The following is a 19353-nucleotide window of genomic DNA, read 5'->3' as shown; positions in this document are numbered from 1 at the left end:
CTGGCACTGCTAAGGCTGTGGTGTAGACCAGCAGCTACAGCTCCAATTCGACCCCTAGCCTGGGAACTTCCATTTGCTGCGAGTGTGGCCCTAAAAAGACAAAAAGAAAAAAAAAAAATCAGATAGTATTTGCTCAAGATCTGAGTCCCTTCATCATGTTACTCATCTGCTCAAGAACTTTCCGTGGCTCCCTATTACCTCACAAACTAAATCTAAAATCCTCCCTGGATTTTTCAGGCTTTGATAATCTAGCCTCCTCCACTCAATATGAATTTATTATCTGCTTCCACCAAGAAAACTCAGTAGTCCATAAATGTACTTTGATTAGTCTCATCTTCATACCTTCATTCACACCATTCTCTTTGCTTGGATGAACTCTCATTTATTTTTTATTTCATTTAAATCTTACTCATCCTTTCAGGCCAAGATCACATCCCAGTTTTTAAAGTCCCTGACCATTCCAGCACTCACTGAGCTCCCATGGCCTATACTCTCTGTGCATCCAGAATATTAGAGACTGTTAACCTTGAAAGGACCACAGAGATCACCAGTTCGACCAGAGTCTGATCAATCTCTAAAGTCACATTTTCCAAGCTTCAGCATTCAAGCAGCAGCTTCACAATTCAGGCCCTAGCCATATACCACCAATAATGTTATTTACTTGATATTTTTCTTTAGATCAACTTGTTTTTTACTTGAGTGTGTTTATTATTATTAAAAAAAAAGACAGTAACTAGAAAACCACCAGTTGCCAAAATATTAATTATACAAATAAGTAAAATTAAAAAACAATGTATTCTATTCTAGCTAGATACCACTGCCTGCTGAGAACTCTTGAACCTGAGGCTTCCTCTCTTTACATTAAAAAGAGAAAGAAGAGAAACACGTGTTACAGAGGTGTTAAAGATACACTAGCACCAAACTGAAACTTTCTCTTTGATAAAATTGGAAGAATTAAATAACCCATACGACCATCAAAGGGAAAGCAATATCTGTGTGTGTGTGGAAAAATATACATAACATAAAACATTACCATTTTAACCATTTTTAAGTATACAGTTCAGTCAGTTCAATGGTGTTAATTACATTCACATTGTTGCGCAAGCATTGCTGCCATTGTCTGCCAAGTTATTTTCATCTTCCCAAACTGAAATTCTGCACTCTTTAAACACTAACTCTATTCCTTTCCTTGCCCCAGGTATGCGACCACCATTTCAACTTTCTCTATCTATGAAGTTGGCTACTCTAAGTACCTCATATGAGTAGAATCATATTATATTTGTCTTTTTGTGCGTGGCTTATTTTACTCAGCATAATTTCTTCAAAGTTCATGCATGTCATAGCATGTGTCAGAACTTTCTTCCTTTTTTTTTTGGGCTTCATCTGTGGCGTGTGGAAGTCTCTCGGGCCAGGGATCAAACCTGAGCCACAGCAGTGACAAGGCCAGATTTAACCACTAGGCCACCAGGGGACACCCAGAATTTCCTTCCTTTTAAAGGCTGAGTAATATTCCATTGTACATATGTACCACATTGTGTTTATTCATCTGTCAATGGACAGTTCTCAGCAGTATTATTTACTTCCATCTTTGGCTCTTGTGAAAAATGCTGCTGAGAACATAGGTATAAGGAAAGTGATATCTTTACAACAGTATGTGGTATCCTTACACAATAGAATATTATACTATATCATAATATTATGTTATACTATATTATACTGTAATCAAAACAAAGGAACTTAAGTGACATGCAACAGTGTGGATGACTCAGTAACATAATATTTGAAACAGTCCAAAAAATGATATACAGAAGTTCCCATTGTGGCACAGCAGAAACGAATCCGACTAGGAACCATGAGGTTGCGGGTTTGATCCCTGGCCTCGCTCAGTGGGTTAAGAATCCGGCATTGCCATGAGCTGTGGTGTAGGTCCCAGAGTGGCTCGGATCTGGCATTGCTGTGGCTCTGTCGTAGGCCAGCATCTATAGCTCCAATTAGACCCCTAGCCTGGGAACCTCCATATGCTGCGAGTATGGCCCTAAAAGGACAAAAGACAAAAAAAAAAAAAAAAAGATATACAGCCTGATACCATATTTAAATAAAATTTAAAAAGGTTAAAATTTTAAGTATATTTTTAGGACTACATTTATTTTTAGGACTATATATATTACATAACTATATATACTATATATATTTTTAGGACTGCATTTATAAATATATTTATAGGATTATATAGGTGCAACTACATTAAACTATACTAACTATATTAAAAGGAAAGCAAGGAGGTCCCATGTGGCTCGGTGGATTAAGGATCTGGCATTTTCACTGTAGTGGCTTGGGTCACTGCTGTGGTGTGGGTTCAGTCCCTGACTCAGGAACTTCCACATGCTGAGGGACTGGCCAAAAAAAAAGAAAGAAAAGAAAAGCAAAAGAATGACATTCAGGATGTCAGTTGCTTCAGGTCAAGGGCAGGGAGCAGAACACGGGGACCCTTTGGCTAGTCGTTAGTATGTCAAGGTGTAAGATTTTGTTTTGGGTGATAAATTTATGGGGTGTTTATAATATTATTTAAAAGCAACTAATTTAAAAAGCTAACTATATATATAATAAAATGGTCCATGCAAGGATGAAGATGAGATTGTGTCATGAACCGAGGAACATGATTATTCCAGTTCGTGAACCTAGGATCCAATGGAAAAAAAGAGGAAAAGAAAGAAAGAAATGGACAAGAAAATAACTTTCTCACTATGGGATTCAGTGTGATTTAATATCTTGTCAATGCACCATCGAAAATCATCTGGCATTTTGCCAGAGGTCCAATTTCTGCACTTGGGAAAACAGCTCTAAAATATCTCTATCATGAGGCTGCCTGCTTCCTCCACCACTGTGCTTACCTCCAACACGAGGGAACTTCCTGGACTTCTGGAGATACTTACCTAGACAGATCCTTTGGTCAGGAAATATTCCCTGGCATGGAGAGAATTTAGCCTCCCTGCCATCCTGGATACTGTCTTGTTCTTGGCTTGGTGCCTGGCACGGGCTTGGGCACATAGGAGCCCAGAATTTCCATATCAATTGCTTCGTAACTGAGGCTCCAGCCTTGGAACAGGAGCCAAGCCAGTGTTTCCAACTGTAAGACAAAAGAATCCAAAACCTTTTTGGGAGGGAGTATTTTTGCTCAATATAATCCATTTGGAGGGAAGAAATCAGCATCCTTTTTTTTTTTTTTTTTTTTTTTTTTTTTTTTTGGCTACACCCATGGCATATGGAATTTCCTGGGCCAGGGATCAAACCTATGCCACAACAGTGACCTGAGCCACTGGAGTGAAAACCCTGGATCCTTAACCTACTGCACCACAAGGAAACTCTAAAATCAGAATTCTTTTTTTTTTTTTTTGCCATTTCTAGGGCCTCTCCCAAGGCATATGGAGGTTCCCAGCCTAGGGGACTAATTGGAGCTGTAGTCGCTGGCCTACACCAGAGCCACAGCAACTCGGGATCCGAGCCGCGTCTGCAACCTAAATCACAGCTCATAGCAACACTGGCTCCTTAACCCACTGAGCAAGGCCAGGGATTGAACCCACAACCTCATGGTTCCTAGTTGGATTCGTTAACCACTGAGCCATGACGGGAACTCCTAAAATCAGAATTGTTAATAAAAACACTTAAGCAATTTTTGCTGTTTTGGTTTTTTAGGGGTGCACCCACAGCATATGGAAGTTCCCAGGCTAGGGGTTGAATCAGAGCTGTAGTCGCTGGCCTGTGCCACAGCCACAGCAACGCCAGATCCCAGCCGTATCTGTGACCTGCACCACAGCTCACCGCAACACAGATCCTTAACCCACTGAGCGAGGCCAGGGATTGAACCTGCATCCTCAGGGATACCAGTCAGATTTGTTTCTGCTGAGCCATGAGGGGAACTCCTTAAGCAATTTTCTGATAAAATTTAGAGGAGATTCAGATTTCTCTTCAGAAACCAGTTTCCCAACTACCTCTCCAGCTGTCAGTGAGAGTTTGATACAGTTTATCCAGATATTATTTTTGTATGTGCATTTAAACAATGATTCTAACCACTCTTCTACCTTGAATTGGCCTCTTAGAGGTCTCTTCACTTGCAGCAAGACTGAAATAAAACTTTGACACATGCTCATAAATAAATGGCTTAAAAAGCCTTTTTATGTTTTTTTTTTTTTTTCTTTAACACAACTGAATACTTGAAGGTGGGCTAGAATTTCTTAGCCATATTTTTACTAATCCCCCTGGGGCTGGGAATAACTGAGTCCTTGGTTCAAACCCCCCTGGGCAGATTCTGTGGGCCCCCTCCCAGCTCTGACCAGCCATTCTCTTCTCCTGACAGGGTCCCTGGCCTTGGGAGTTTGGGGGAGGGAGCTGAAGCAGGGGAAAGAGTTGCATACAGGCCTGAGTGTATCTCCATAAATCCAGGTTCTCACTGAGCCTCAGAACTAGGGATGAGGCAGCCTTCACCCCTTTCCTGTATCTGAAAGCCAGAACTAGTCACAGAGGTAGCCCATAGAGACCCTTGGGTGGAGGCTGAAGAGGAGCTGTGAATACCAGAGCCTCAGGTAGCTGCTTAGCTGATTCGGTCCCTAAAACCTGGCCCCTGTCCAGCTCGGAAATGAGCCCTCTGCCTCCCATTGGACACGGGATTGTCTCCAGGCACAGCTGACTCCCAGCTGCCAGGCTTCAGCTCCTCCCCCACAGGCTGCCATAAAAGACGCTGGCCCAGGATCACCAAAGCAGACCTGGAGAGTAGGCCGGGGGCCCGAAGTCTGCAGAAGTTCTGGGTTGCCTTTGGGGTGTAAGCTTGACTTCAGAGTCATCCTCTTAATCTACATAACTTCTGAATTATAAATGTATATGTTGATGGTAGAAATTTAAACTATAGAGAAGTATAAAGAAAATAAAGTCATACATACTCTTACCACCTAGAAACCATCACCACCACCATTTTTGCTGGTTTTATTATAGTCTTTTCGTTTAATCTATAACTTCATTTTTGTTTCATAAATAGGATCAGTTATACGTAATGTTTTGGATCTTTTTTTTGTTCGTTTGTTTTTTTATTTTTTTGCCTTTTCTGGGGCCACTTCCTGCGGCATATGGAGGTTTCCAGGCTAGGGGTCTAATTGGAGCTGTAGCCACCAGCCTACGCCAGAGCCACAGCAACGCCAGATCCAAGCTGAGTCTGCAACCTATACCACAGCTCATGGCAACGCCGGATCCTTAACCCACTGAGCGAGGCCAGGGATCGAATCCGCAACCTCGTGGTTCCTAGTCAGATTCGTTAACCACTGAGCCATGATGGGAACTCCCTTATTTTTTTCTTATCATTATCTCCTGTGAATGGTCTTTGTGTGATTAAAAGTTCTTTGATGGGAGTTCCCGTCATGGCGCAGTGGTTAACGAATCCAACTAGGAACCATGAGGTTGCAGGTTCGGTCCCTGCCCTCGCTCAGTGGGTTAACGATCCGGCGTTGCTGTGAGCTGTGATGTAGGTTGCAGACTCAGCTCAGGTCCCGAGTTGCTGTGGCTCTGGCGTAGGCTGGCAGCTACAGCTCCGATTCGACCCCTAGCCTGGGAACCTCCATATGCCGCGGGAGCAGGCCAAGAAATAGCAAAAAGACAAAAAAAAAAATAAAAATAAAAAAATTAAAAAAATAAAAGTTCTTTGATGAGCTTCCCTGGTGACCTAGCAGTTAAGGATTCAGCGTTGTCACTACAGTGGCTTGGTTTTGATCCCTGGCCTAGAAACTTCTGCATGCTGTGGGCGTGGCCAAAAAAATTTTTTAAAAACCTGATTTTTAGTGGGCATGGGTAGGCATAAAGTCCACAATCTCCCCCCAAATCCCAGTCTTCAAGAGGTTATAATACATGGTCTACGGAGCTTTAACTGTGGCAACTGTTCAAGCCACAGGCTTAGGACCTCTCTGGGTGTAAGAGGGGAACTAGGCCAGGCCACAGGGACTCTTAGACTCATCCTGGGGCCGATCCCTTTGGCTCTGGACAGTCCTCATCCACTCCCCATCCTCAGGCACAGAGAAATTGGAGAGGAAACTTTGCTTTAGGTTCACTTCCCACCCTAGTCATGCATGAAGTCAGTTCTCTGTCTCCCCTCACCACCCATCTTCCTTAGAAGTGGGTGCCCAGGGTTTGTGAGGTTGTTCAGGCAGCTCCTGGCCACTCCGACTAGTCTCAACCATTCCAAAACACCTCCCCGCCTCCCCTTAGTTCAGGCAGCCCTGGGCTTGGGCTCCCTTGTCCTGGGAACGGTCGGTGGGAGGTTGAGTAGGTGGCAATAGGGGGTGGGAGTCAAAAGACAAAAGAGCCAATATTTGACGTGGGAGTTAGAACCCTCACACCTCCCCACCTGGAAAGGAGGAGCCTCTGAACGGCCCAGAAATGACACGGGAGGGTAGAAGGATTGATGAGGCCTGGGGAGATAGGGAGGTGCTCTTGGAGCCTGAACTTGATTCAACAGAGACAAGGGGCCCCTGTCCGTTCCCTCACCCTCAGCAGACTCCTCTCTTGGGCCCTCTTCCCAGCCCCCAAGGACTCTGTCCTGACTGCTCCTCCCCACCAGCCCAAAACCTCTCCCAGGATCATCTCCACTTTGTAGAGCCTTGGCACAGTCATGCAGCCATGGGCCAGTGAGAACTCCTGTCCTTGATAAAGAAATCTCTAAGCCCAAACTCTAGAGGCAGGTCTAGAACAGATACCCAGCCTCATCACTCAGTCTAACTTGGCTCAGGGAAATAATGAGGCTTTGAGAGCCGTCCCCAGGTCTTCTCCCTGCGCCCAGTGCAGTAACAATTCTATCAAGAGCGCACTTTCTGCGGTACTTTAAACTGTGCATGTTCACATACATCTCATTTGATCTGCTCACACTGCTATTAGGTAAGTAGGACTGGTCTTATTCTCCTCATTTACAGATGAAAAAACTGAGGTCTGAGGTCAGACCATTGAGAATACCTGAATTTATGCCCTCTGATCTGTGGACTGCCCCCCACCCCACCCCCACCCCAACTTCCTCTATACTCAGCTCCTCTGGACACCGAGAGATCAAGTTCCTCCGTCTTGGCTTTCCCTGCCTGCAGATTTCAGATGGAAACAGACTCTGGCTCTTTCCAATCTAAATGCTGCTGAGTCTTCACTCAGAAACCCTTTCTCTGTCTTGGCAGTTGTTTGTCTTAGTACATTCTCCTCAGTAGATTGTCGTTGGGAGGAGGGACGTAGGAGCTCCTCATTTGGAAACCTCTCCTAATTGATTTCTCTCTGATGAGGTGCCGTAATCCTTTCTGGCTGCCCTTACTGCTTCTCCAGTTTCTTGAAACAGCCTCTCCATACCCGTTCTCCTGGCCTCCCACGTATTCTCTGAGCTCGAAATATCTTTCTTGGTTTTTTTCTTGGCAGCCATCATCCACGACAGGCTTACGACCCACATGTCCATCAGGAGAGCCTGCCTCCCAGAGCCCTCACACAGGTGTATGCAGGTGCACGCGCGCTCGCCCACACACACACACACACTTGGTAGGGGTGGGGAGGGAGGGATCACCACATTTTGCTTCATCCACTCTGTTCAAGGGGAGCAGCAGCTTCAAGGATGGATCTAAAGAATTCTGCCCCAGGTGAAGCCTTTCTTGCCAAATCTATCAAGGGCTTGCTGGGGGTTGAGGAAAGGTGAGGCCTGCTGTTTGCTCTTTGCTCAGCCTTGAGGCAGCAGAGGAAGGCAGACCTACCTGGGTAAACCTGACCCTGTGGCTAGGGAAGACATAATCTTTAGACCAGGGGCTGCCTCTTCTTTCAAGACCTGCAGCCCCTTCACCGTCCCCCCCCCCCCCCACCGCCCCCGGGAGGAGAGCCGCAGAGGCCAGATGGGCTGAAGCAGATACCTCTGGCCCCAGACCTCTGGAGCCTGGCTGGATCAGAACTCAAACCTCTCACCTGAGCATTCTCATCCCCCCTTTCATCCAGCCAGCTCTGGGGCGGGGAAGGAGATTGGCTGGGTGCAATGCAGTGTTTCTGGGGGCTGGGGGGGTGGGCAGGGGAGTCCATTCAAATTGACAAAAATAGAACATCAGCCTCATATCATTTTTCTCAAAACAAGATTTATTGAAGTTCTGTCGGTGAAAATCGCTGCTGTGTGGAACGCTTAACTTATAGATTAGATTACTCAGTCGTGCCTTACTACATTTTTCATTAGAAAAATATTGGCTGGGAGAGTTTGACCTCATAATCTCTGCATTTTAAACAATAACCAGAGGAAAACCAAATAGAAGGCCCAAGTTAACGGGTTCCCCCCCACCCCAGCATTTCCCTGGGGAGAGATCGGAGCGAGGGCTGGGAAGGGAACAGGAGCAGAATCTGCTGTGTGAGCAATTCCCCGTCTCCCGGCCCACTCCCCAGAGGCTGAGGCAGGCGGCTGGGGCGGCAGAAGGAAGCGTGGGCTGAGTGAAGTCCTCAGGGCTTAGGCCCAGGCACATCCCTGCTCAGGTGACCTGGAGCTCTGCAGGACCCCAGCCCAAGGGAGATCTGTCGGTTAGTGCACATCCGTCCCAAAGAAAAGACCTAAGGGTTCAGAATCCCAGGGCAATGGTGGGTCTCCGTCTAGACTGCTGGGTGGGGGGAGGGGCTTGACTACCGCTGCCTCCCACACCTGGTGGGAAGGTCTCCCCTCCCAGAGGCTTTATGGAGCAGGGAGTGACTCCAAGGCTGGGCCAGCTGGGGCAGCCTAGGCTGACTTCAGGCATTCTGCCCATTGCTCTTGACCCAGGAGTAAAGGCTCCTGGGGGATCCGAGGCCTGAAGCCCTCAGGCTGAGGGTGAGCATGGGGTGCTGGCTGGCTCCAGAGAAGGCTAGGGGGTGGCCTAGGTACAAACAGATCCCTGGCCACGTTATGATAGCTGATCCAGTTCCTTGGAAAACAGCACCCCCACCCCTGTCTGTGTCTCGGTTTCTACTTTCTGAGGTTTTGGTGATTTCTAAGTTCTGACACAGTCATTAGTTACAAAGAGCAATTATTTTTTTTTTTTTGTCATTAAGTCATTTTTTAAATGGCTCCGGGCAACATCACAGAACAAAGAAACAAAATATCCATGAAAAGACTTAATCACAAATTACTAATTATTTCACCCCCTCCTCCCTCCCAAAATCGTGAAATCTGAGCCCCATGAAAAGGGAGAAGGTCTCCCCAGCCATGAGCTCGCCATGGCTCTTAGGCACCTAATCCATCATGGGGGGCGGGGGGAGCACGTTTCCTGCCTTGCTCCAAGCCCCAGGGGAGGGGGTGGCAGGAGTCCCCCCGTCCCTAACCTTTGAAGTTACCTTCTGCCCATAGATGCAGCCCTTCAGTCAATGATGGGGGGATTTGAAAATGAGCAGGGGACCCCATCCAGAGCCTCATGCCTTGGGCCCCTCCTCCCAGGCCGGCAGTCTCCCCAGCTGGCATTCCACTCTGGGCCCTTTGAAGCCTCCTGGGCCACAGCAGAGGAGCCGCCCCCTGCCGTGGGGCTCCTGGAGTCTCCAGCTGGAAAACAAACCGGAGGAGGAAGTAATCCTGGAGGGGAAGCCCCTGAGTCCCCAGACGTGAGGAAATAAAATGTGTTTGACACCAAGATGTATGGGAGGAGGGGGAAGTCCAGAGTATAGGCCCCTCCATCCGCCGGGGCTTCTCCTAGAGCTGACTGTAGTCTCCTTATCTGACCCTCGCTGTGTGAGCAAGTAGCTACATGGAGGCAGCAGTCGGGGAAGCCCTGTCTCAGACCAAGAACAAAGGTGGTCTGCTAGAGAGGTTTCTGAGGCAGAGCAGGCCTCCTAGGAACTGCCCACACCTGCCCCATGTCTCTCCCAACATGCCCATTCCCAGTGAGCGGCCCAGGCTGCGCTTGAGTGATCAGTTCGGCAGCCACGAAGGGAAGATCCTGGGAGGGATGGCACTGCAGGGCCAGAGAACGCGCCACTGAGAAAGAAGGGTAGGTGCCCAGGGTGGGGGCAGCTGTGGAGTCCCCAACCTCAAAACCCAAATACTCTCCCACAGGCTCTCCTCACAGCTCAGCTCTGAACCTGACTCTGGAGTAAATCCAACCCTAGTGTTCATCTGTTTAAGAAAATGCTTACCAAACCCTTACTATATGCCAGGCAACGAGACTCCTTCAGTGGCCATGAGAGACCTAGACCCCACCTTCCTGGAGACCCAGTTTACCTTTCTTGAGTATCTTTTTATTGAGAAGACTTGGATCTAAGAGAAAGACAAATCCATGCCCAGTGTTCCATCTCAGCCTTTGCTCACTCTGGCTTTTTGGACAGTCGTCCCTGGTTGTTCTCTCACTCCGATTCAGACTACTCCCTTAATGCAGGTCTCATGGATATCCTGGGTCCACCTCCCTGCCAGCCCCAGGCCCCTGACATGAGTGGAAATGGTCATAGATGGAAGAGAAGAAAGCAGGAGAGCAGGTGTTTAACACAGAGCCAACTGAACAAATGTCTGTAGCCATGGTCTCTATGTCATATGACCAAGTGAAGACCTTGAATGTAAATATCAAAATTATTGGAGTCAGTCACTGTCCCAAAAGGGAGCTTAGAATTCAAATAATTATTCTCAGCCACACACAATACTCCCTCTCCCTCTTTCTCGTTGAACTGTCTTCTTTCCTCTCTTAAAACTTTTCTGACTGAATGGCCATCATTAAAAAGTCTAAAAATAACATACTGGAGGAGGTGTGAAGAAAAGGGAACCCTCCTACCCTGCTAACGGGAATGTAAGTTGGTGCAGCCACTATGGAAAACAGAATGGAGGTTCCTGAAAAAAAATAAAAATAGAGCTGCCATATAATCCAGCAATCCCACTCCTGGGCATGTGTCCAGACAACAATAATTTTAAAAGATACATGCACCCCTATGTTCATAACAGCGTTATTTACAATAGCCGAACAATGGAAAATGGAAACTAAATGCACATCTACAGACGAATGGATGAAGATGTGGTACATATATATAATGGAATATTGCTCAGCCGTTAAAAAGAATGAAATAATGCCATTTTCAGCCACATGGATAGACCTAACAATTATCACACTAAGTGAAAATGAGGTAAGGCAGAAAGAGAAAGACAAATACCATACAATATCACTTGTATGTGGAATCTAAAATACAATACAAATGAACATATCTACAAAACAGAAATAGACTCACAGATACAGAGAACAGACTTGTGATTGCCAAGCGGGAGGGAATGGGGGAGGGAAGGATTGAGAGTTTGGGATTAGCAGATGCAAATTAATACATAGGATAGAAAGGAGTTCCCTTCGTGGCTCAGTGGTTAACCGACTAGGAACCATTAAGTTGCAGGTTAGATCCCTGGCCTTGCTCAGTGAGTTAAGGATCCGACGTTGCTGTGAGCTGTGGTGTAGGCTGGTGGCTACAGCTCCGATTCGACCCCTAGCCTGGGAACCTCCTGCTGTGGGAGCGGCCCAAGAAATGGCAAAAAGACAAAACAAACAAACAAACAAACAAATATATATATATAGGATGGGTAAACAACAAGGTCTTACTATATAGCATGGGAACTATATCCAATATCCTGTGATAAACCATAATGGAAAAGAATATGAAAAAGAATATATATATGTATAACTGAATCACTTTGCTACACACCAGAAATTAAAACAATATTGTAAATCAAGCATACTTAAAAAAATTTGAAAAAAAAAAAAGTCCTCTGACCAAGGAACCTCTGGGAATATGCTGGGGCTTGGGCTGTTGTTACTAAAATCGTTTCTATAAAAGGAGCAGGCTCTTCTTGGAGTTATGAACTCCATTCTCCTACTACCTGAGGCTCTAGCTCAGTGATGCTAGCCACTCCTCAGAGCTATAGGATGTGTGAGCCTGGGGGCATAACCAGCGTAACAGAGACTGTTGGTTGTATGCCAATATCTACTCTCTCCTTCTATCTACCTATCTACCTACTTATCTAACTACCTACCTACCTACATATATATATGTATATATTTGTGTGTGTCTGTATGGACTGCACCAGTGGGATATGAAAGTTCCCTGGCAGGGGACTGAATCTGAGCTGCATCTGAGACCTACGCCACAGCTGAGGCAATACTGGATCCTTAACCCACTGTACTGGGCCAGGGATCGAACCTGTGCCTCCACAGAGACAAAGTGGATCATTAACACCCTGTGCACAGGGAACTCCAACTCCCCTTCTTTTTAAATAACACCCTCCAAGCTTTAGCTGGAACCTAGCCACCCAGGTTAGTACTACATTCCCCAGAATCCCTTGCAGCTAGGTGTGTACAATTAACTAGGTTCTGGCCAATGAGACATAAGCAGAAGTAATGTTATACCTTCTGGGCTCTGCCCTTAAAAAGGAAATGTCCTTCCACATCCTTTGCTCCCCTTTTCACTGGGTATAAAATGGACAAAGGAGGAGTTACCTTTGTGGCACAGCAGAAACGAATCTGACTAGAATCCATGAGGATGTGAGTTCGATCCCTGGCCTCTCTCAATGGGTTAAGGATCGGGCATTGCTGTGAGCTGTGGTATAGTGTAGGCCAGCAGTTGCAACTCAATTCAACCCTTAGCCTGGGAACCTCCATATGCTGTGGGTACCCCCCATAAAAAAAAAAAAGAGGGGGCCCTTGACACTGGAGTAGAGCTGCCATGTCTGCTCTGGAGTGCTTCTGCTGAGACTTTAGGGGAGAGAGAAACAAACTTATTACATGCTTAACCCACTGTTGTTTTTATAATTTGTTTCATTTTTCCTTCCTTTTGCTTCCCTGAACAAAGGAAAAGCAAATGATCTAAGGCGTTATTGTCCAGTATGATGTGAACCACATGTTATTTAAAATTTTCTAGTAGACATGCTAAAAAATTTTAAAACAGGTGAAGTTAATTTTAACAGTATCTTTTATAGAAATGTGCCAATATTTCCAAAATATTATATCAATATGTGGTCAATAAAAACAAGAAATAGTTTCCATTCTTTTTATCATGCTAAATTTTCAAAATCCAATGTATATTTACACTCCCTTCTCAACTGGATTAGCTGTATTTCAAGAGCTCAATAGCCACATTTGTCTAGAAGTAACAGGAATGGCCAGTACAGGTCCAAGAGAGCTGCCAGAGACTGAATCAGATAGGGACTAAGGACCAGCCCTGTAAGTATAGCAGCTACAGTAACCACTGCTCCTACTGCTGCAAGGAGGGTCTTTTGGCAGTTGTTCCTTTTCCAGCCAGATGTCTGGCATACCCATCACGCTCAGGCTCCAGTCCACAGGGAAAAAATCTCTATATTTTTGAAACTATGTCCTAGTTTGTTTCTTTCTTTCTTTTCTTTTTTTGCTTTTCAGGGCCACACCCATGGCATGTGGAGATTCCCAGGCTAGGGGGTCCAACCGGAGCTACAGCTGCTGCCTATGCCACAGCCACAGCAACGCAGGATCTGAGCCTCGTCTGCAACCTACACCACAGCTCACAGCAACACCAGATCCTTAACCCACTGAGCGAGGCAGGGATCGAACCTGCGTCCTCATGGACAGTAGTCAGATTCATTTCTGCTGTGCCACGACAGGAACTCCTAGCTTCTTTCCTTCTTTCTTTCTTTTTCTTTTTCTTTTTTTTTTTTTTTTTTGGTCTTTTTTGTCTCTTTAGGGCTGCACCCGCAGCATATGGAGGGTCCCAGGCTAGGGGTCTAATCAGAGCTACAGCTGCTGGCTTATACCACAGCCACAGCAACGCCAGATCTGAACTGCGTCTGCAACCTACACTATAGCTCATGGCAACGCTGGATCCTTAACCCACTGAACGAGGCCAGAGATCAAATCTGCGTCCTCATGGACACTATGTCGGGTTCATAACCGGCTGAGCCACAATGGGAACTCCCTTTTCTTTAAAAATATATTTTTAATTAAAATATAGTTGATTTACAATGTTATGTTACTTTCCGCTCTACAGCAAAGTGATATATATACATACATACACACACACATACATTCTTCTTTAAAAATATTATTTTCCAGGAGTCCCCATAGTGGCACAGTGGGTAAGAAATAACTATTTAAAAAAAATAATAATAATATAAAAAAAAGAATTTGACTGCAGTGACTTCAGTTGCTGTGGAGGTACAGGTTGGCACAATGGGTTAAAGGATCTGGCTCTGGCATTGCTGAAGCTGCCCCTCATGTCACAGCTGCAGCTTGGATTCAATCCCTGGCCTGGAAACTTCCATATACAGTGGGTGGGGCCACAAAAAGAAAAGAAAATTATTTTCCATTATGGTTTACTACAGGACACTGAATATAGTTCTCTGTGCTTTATGGCAGGCCTTGCTGTTTATTCCCTCTGAATATAATAGCTTACATCTGCTAACCCCAACCTCCACTCCATCCCTCTTCCAACCCCCTCCCCCTTGGCAACCACAAATCTGTTCTTCTTGTCTATGAGTCTGCTTCTGTTTTTCTGTTTTTGTAGATAAGACCGTTTTCTTCATATTTTAGATTTCACATATAAGTGATATCATATGGTATTTGTCTTTCTTTTTCTGCCTTACTTCACTTAGTATGATAATCTCTAGGTCTATCCATGTTGCTGCAAATGTCATTATTTCATTCTTTTTAATGGCTGAGTAGTATTCCATTGTATATATGTAACACATCTTCATCTATTCATCTGTCAATGGACATTTAGGTTGTTTTTATGTCTTAGCTATTATGAATAGTGCTGCTATGAACATAGGGATTATGCTTTAGTTTCAATTTTGGCTTATGGAGAAGGGCTATCTTAGGAGACAAGTAGACCCCTAGGAAGATGGAAAAAGGGAAGGGAAAGCTGGAGTATGGGTTGCCCTCCAATTTCTACTTTGTCTGTAATCAGAACAGAGTGGAATAGGAAAGACAGTACAGATCTTATCAGAGAGGCCTTAGGAGAAGGGGGTCCTCCTTCTTGGCTCAGGGAGACCTGGGGCCATGGCATGTCCTGCCTACATGATCAGGCTTACCTCCTACACACACTGGGATTAAGGAAAGAACAAGGATACCACATGAAGGGTCCGTATTTACCAGCATAATCCTTACTACCAACTCTTTCATCTAGACTACAAATCAGCAAGTCTACCACTGTCACAGCCCTCTTCATTGGTGACCATAAGTGCTGTCACCATCATCAGCTGATACTACCATCACCCCCCAAATTATTGCTTCTGTCACTGTGAGCTTCAATATCACCACTTCCTTCACCATGACAACTTCCATCACTTACTCCCTTTATCACCACGGCAGCAATCATCACAAATCATTAACAACAATATCATGACCATTCATTACCCCAATCTTGCTATTACCATAATCATTCAGCTGCTATAATCATCAACCTCACTGTGACAACTACTTCACCATCGCCATGCTAAGTATTAGGAACTCCAACATCCCCTTCATCTCATTTTGTAAGGTCATCTCCAGACTCCCTTTTTCCTACCTAGAAGTCCTCAGAGTATACTCCTAATTTCCACCTCAAAGTAACCTCTTGTACCCTTTGCACTCCAACATCCCCCTTACTCAACTTTTCTGGCCTCAGGGACAAGCTCACATTGCCCTATTTGACCTTTTGAATTGGGGGCTCCTACCTGTCCATTGAAACTTGCACTCCCTTTCTTCCTGCTTGGATGCTCTGGCTTTTGGACCCTTGGTTTATCTCTAACTCATGGACACTTAGCCCTGGGGATTCTGCCGTTGGTTACAGAGGTCCCCTGGCTAGGCCTGGGGAGCACAGCAGGACCCTTCTGTCAGGGAACCAACATCCTGCCAACACCTTTTCTTGGATTTTTGCTGAGTAAAAACAGGCTGGATTTGTAGAGATGGTCCCTGTAGGCTGGTTTGGTGACTCCTAAGCCCAGAAGAAGCTGAGAAAAGGTATTTATTGGCAGAATTTACCAAAAGAGAAATCTGGTACATAGATATGTCAGAGGAAGGAAAAAAGGGAGCGGGGCGTGGCAGGGGAGACAAGCTCTTTCCTCTCCCTGGTTTGTCCAATGGAGAACACAATAAGACCACTGTCCTCATAGGTCTCCCTGGTTGATCCCAGAAATAACAGGAACACTGCTTTTTTTATGGAAAGCTTGTCATAGATAAAGACCCTGGACATCCCACATCTCCAGCATGAACAGTGAGATCTTGGGATCTGAAGCATTTTGGGAGAGGGGCCTCCTCTAGCATTGCTGATAGTAGTGCCCATGTCAGCGAGAGGGAGCTCTCCCCTCTCCCCACCCCTGCACTCTGGTACACTTGCTCTAGTTACCCTCTCACCCTCCCAGGGATCCATAGGTACCCAGGTTTTCTGCAAGGGGTCAATCCCTCTAGTCACCAGTGATTCTTTTTTTTTTTTTTTTTTTGTCTTTTGTTGTTGTTGTTGTTGCTATTTCTTGGGCCGCTCCCGCGGCATATGGAGGTTCCCAGGCTAGGGGTTGAATCGGAGCTGTAGCCACCGGCCTACACCAGAGCCACAGCAACGTGGGATCCGAGCCGCATCTGCAACCTACACCACAGCTCACGGAAACGCCGGCTCCTTAACCCACTGAGCAAGGGCAGGGACCGAACCCTCAACCTCATGGTTCCTAGTCGGATTCGTTAACCACTGCGCCACGACGGGAACTCCCACCAGTGATTCTTGAGGATAAAAAGGATGTGTATCTGGATTGAGTTCTAATCCTAAAATATATCTCTTGATCTGATCATGTAACCCAAAAGGAATGGATCTCCAATCATCAGAATGACATTTACCAGAGGGCTAGGTTTGAGGTAAGAAGGAAGGAACTGGATCCTTGTTATATATGTTTTGAGGACAGACCCCTCTCCAGTGCCAGGGATAGGGCTCTGTCTGATGCAAAAGGGATTGACTTACTGTCTGTCTGCAGAGAATGTGAAGTCAGTGGCTCTAAGACATGGGAACAAGGCTGCCTATACTTTGAGGACAGCCCAAATGCTCATTAAAATGACACCCTCCCTCCCCAGATGCTGGGGAGATGAATTGTGAAGTGACTCGGGGAGGTGGGAGGGAAAGCAGCAGTCGCCCTTTGCCATCACAAGAGGACCCTATGGGAGTTCCCATCGTGGCTGAGTGGTTAATGAATCCGACTAGGAACCCGTGACATTGTGGGTTCAATCCTTGGCCTTGCTCAGCAGGTTAAGGATCTGGCATTGCCATCAGCTGCAGTGTAGGTCGCAGAGGTGGCTCGGATCTTGCATTGCTGTGGCTCTGGCGTAGGCCGGTGGCTACAGCTCCGATTCAATCCCTAGCCTGGGAACCTCCATATGCCGCGGGTGCGGCCCTAAAATGACAAAAGACAAAAAATTTTAAAAAAAATTAAAAAAAAAAGGAGTTCCTGTCGTGGTGCAGTGGTTTACGAATCCGACTAGGAACCATGAGGTTGCGGGTTTGATCCCTGGCCTTGCTCAGTGGGTTAAGGATCTGGCATTGCCGTGAGCTGTGTTGTAGGTCACAGACGCGGCTCGGATCCCGTGTTGCTGTGGCTCTGGCGTAGGCTGGCAGCTACAGCTCCGATTAGACCCCTAGCCTGGGAACCTCCATATGCCGCAGGAGTGGCCCAAGAAATGGCAAAAAGACAAAAAAAAAAAAAAAAAAAAAAAAAAAAAAAAAAAAAAGACCCTATGGCAATAGACACATCAGTTAAACACAACCTCCTCCCCATTTCCACTGAAAAAGAAAAGAGGTAAAGTCCTCCCTTCTCCACTCATTCACTCGTTCATTTGTTCTAACTTTTTATTGACCAATTACTATGTACTCAAAACTGAGCTTGACCCTGGAGACACAAAGATGACTAAGATTTGGTTCTTATCCTTAAGAAGCCCACAGTCATCACTGAAGAAAGAAGAAGGGGAAAAAATGCCCCTGGCCTTTTGAGCTTGTCAAGGGTCAACCACATGCCTGAGCTTGTCCCCCTGAGAGGACAGTGGGTGAGATTCTGGCAGGTAATGGATGAATGCAGCTACCCCTAGGGACATTACCTGCAATTGGTTCCAGACATCTATGGAGTCAAGCAGCTTTGAAAATTAGGGGAAGACGGTGATGGGAGAACAGGCTCCACCCTTCCATCCTTCATCTGTCCTGATCCCAAGCAGGGTGCGGTCCCCTAGGGCCAGGGCAGAAAAAAATATCTTTTGCCTCTTCTCCCAGCTAAGCTGGTCTCTGCACAGGTTGGAAACCACTCCCAGGGGAAGAAGCACTGAGGGTCCTAAGAGAGAGGGCAGAGGGCAGAGACAGGGGATTGCCCGTTCCGAGGTCAGATTCCAGAGCAAACAGCAAGCTATCTGCCTTTCCAGACTTTGAAAGGTTAGACATAGGGGCAAGAAAGGAAAGGAAAAGGTTAGGGTCCTCGAGGGCTAGGAGAAGGGCCTCCAGGGGTTGATGGGCCCCCCCAGGACACTGTGTCTGAACCTTTGCTGGGAAAGCAGAAGCAGCCACTGAGTGAGCAGAGCCGTCAGATTTGGCTATATAACCCGAGTCCCAGTAACACAGTCTGAGCTGGAGGAAACCTGGCAGAGCATTTGGTCCCCCTCCCTCATTTAGTCAGGAAACTGAGGCCCTGGTCACATAAGGACAATCACCAGCTTGGGTCTCTTCTGTCAGACTGCCTGTGGTCCCTCCTGCTACTGACACACAGCATCTCTGCTCCAAGGGACTCTGAGCACAAGTCCCCAGCTAAGCAAGTTCTTGCCTCAGTCCTTAGGGTACCAGTGTGAGTGGACCTTGGGGACATTTTCAGGTTTTAGGGGCAGGGGTGTGGCTAGCTGTGCTCTGGTGAATTTTAGACTCGTCCTACCGTCTGCCTCTCCCACCCCCACCCCTGCAAGGGCACAGCTGGACCTCTGTGAGGACCTCCTCTCACCCCAACCTGTTCAGCCCACTAGAACTTTTACGTTTCTGTCTCTTTCATGCCTTCTGAGCTCATTTTCTCTCTGTTCTTCTGCCAACCTCCCCAAATCTCCCCCCTTGGCCCCTTTCATCTCTCAGGCTAGAGTGACACTGGCAACTCTGTTGCCTTCAGGAACGTGAAGAAATTCTGTTTATTTGAGTAAATCGAGTGGGGACCAAAGCAGGATTGGTGGACTGAACCCCAGGGTAGGGCCTACGGTTTGTCAAGGGCTGGCCTGGGACTGAGGCCTGGACAGCCTGAGCAGCAGTGCCTCCTGAGTCTAGCTCTGAGATATGCTGCCAGGGCCCACCCAGTCCTGGGCACCTGTGGTCTGATTCACAGAAATTTTCCCAGGGCCTCAGACAGGCCTGGAAGATGAGGCAGAGGAGCATCCAGGTATGTGG

General features: G+C 46.5%; 1 long non-coding RNA gene across 1 annotated transcript; it reads right to left on the bottom strand.

Annotated features, from left to right (window-relative positions):
* Nucleotides 1-8103: 8103 nt before the first annotated feature.
* LOC146397026 (uncharacterized) lies at nucleotides 8104-15253 on the bottom strand. The gene is made up of 2 exons (XR_014826819.1): nucleotides 14704-15253; nucleotides 8104-11021 (listed from the first exon to the last, which is right to left on the bottom strand). It is a non-coding gene; the product is annotated as an uncharacterized LOC146397026 (long non-coding RNA).
* Nucleotides 15254-19353: the final 4100 nt, after the last annotated feature.

This window comes from Sus scrofa, chromosome 14, assembly GCF_054392235.1.
Source record: "Sus scrofa isolate SSC_HxYL_T2T_F1_AM1 chromosome 14, Sscrofa_HxYL_maternal_Yorkshire_Landrace_v2.0, whole genome shotgun sequence".
Classification (NCBI taxonomy): Eukaryota; Metazoa; Chordata; class Mammalia; order Artiodactyla; family Suidae; genus Sus; species Sus scrofa.
Note: the sequence above shows the minus strand (reverse complement) of the source record. Positions and strands in the feature narration are given on the sequence as shown.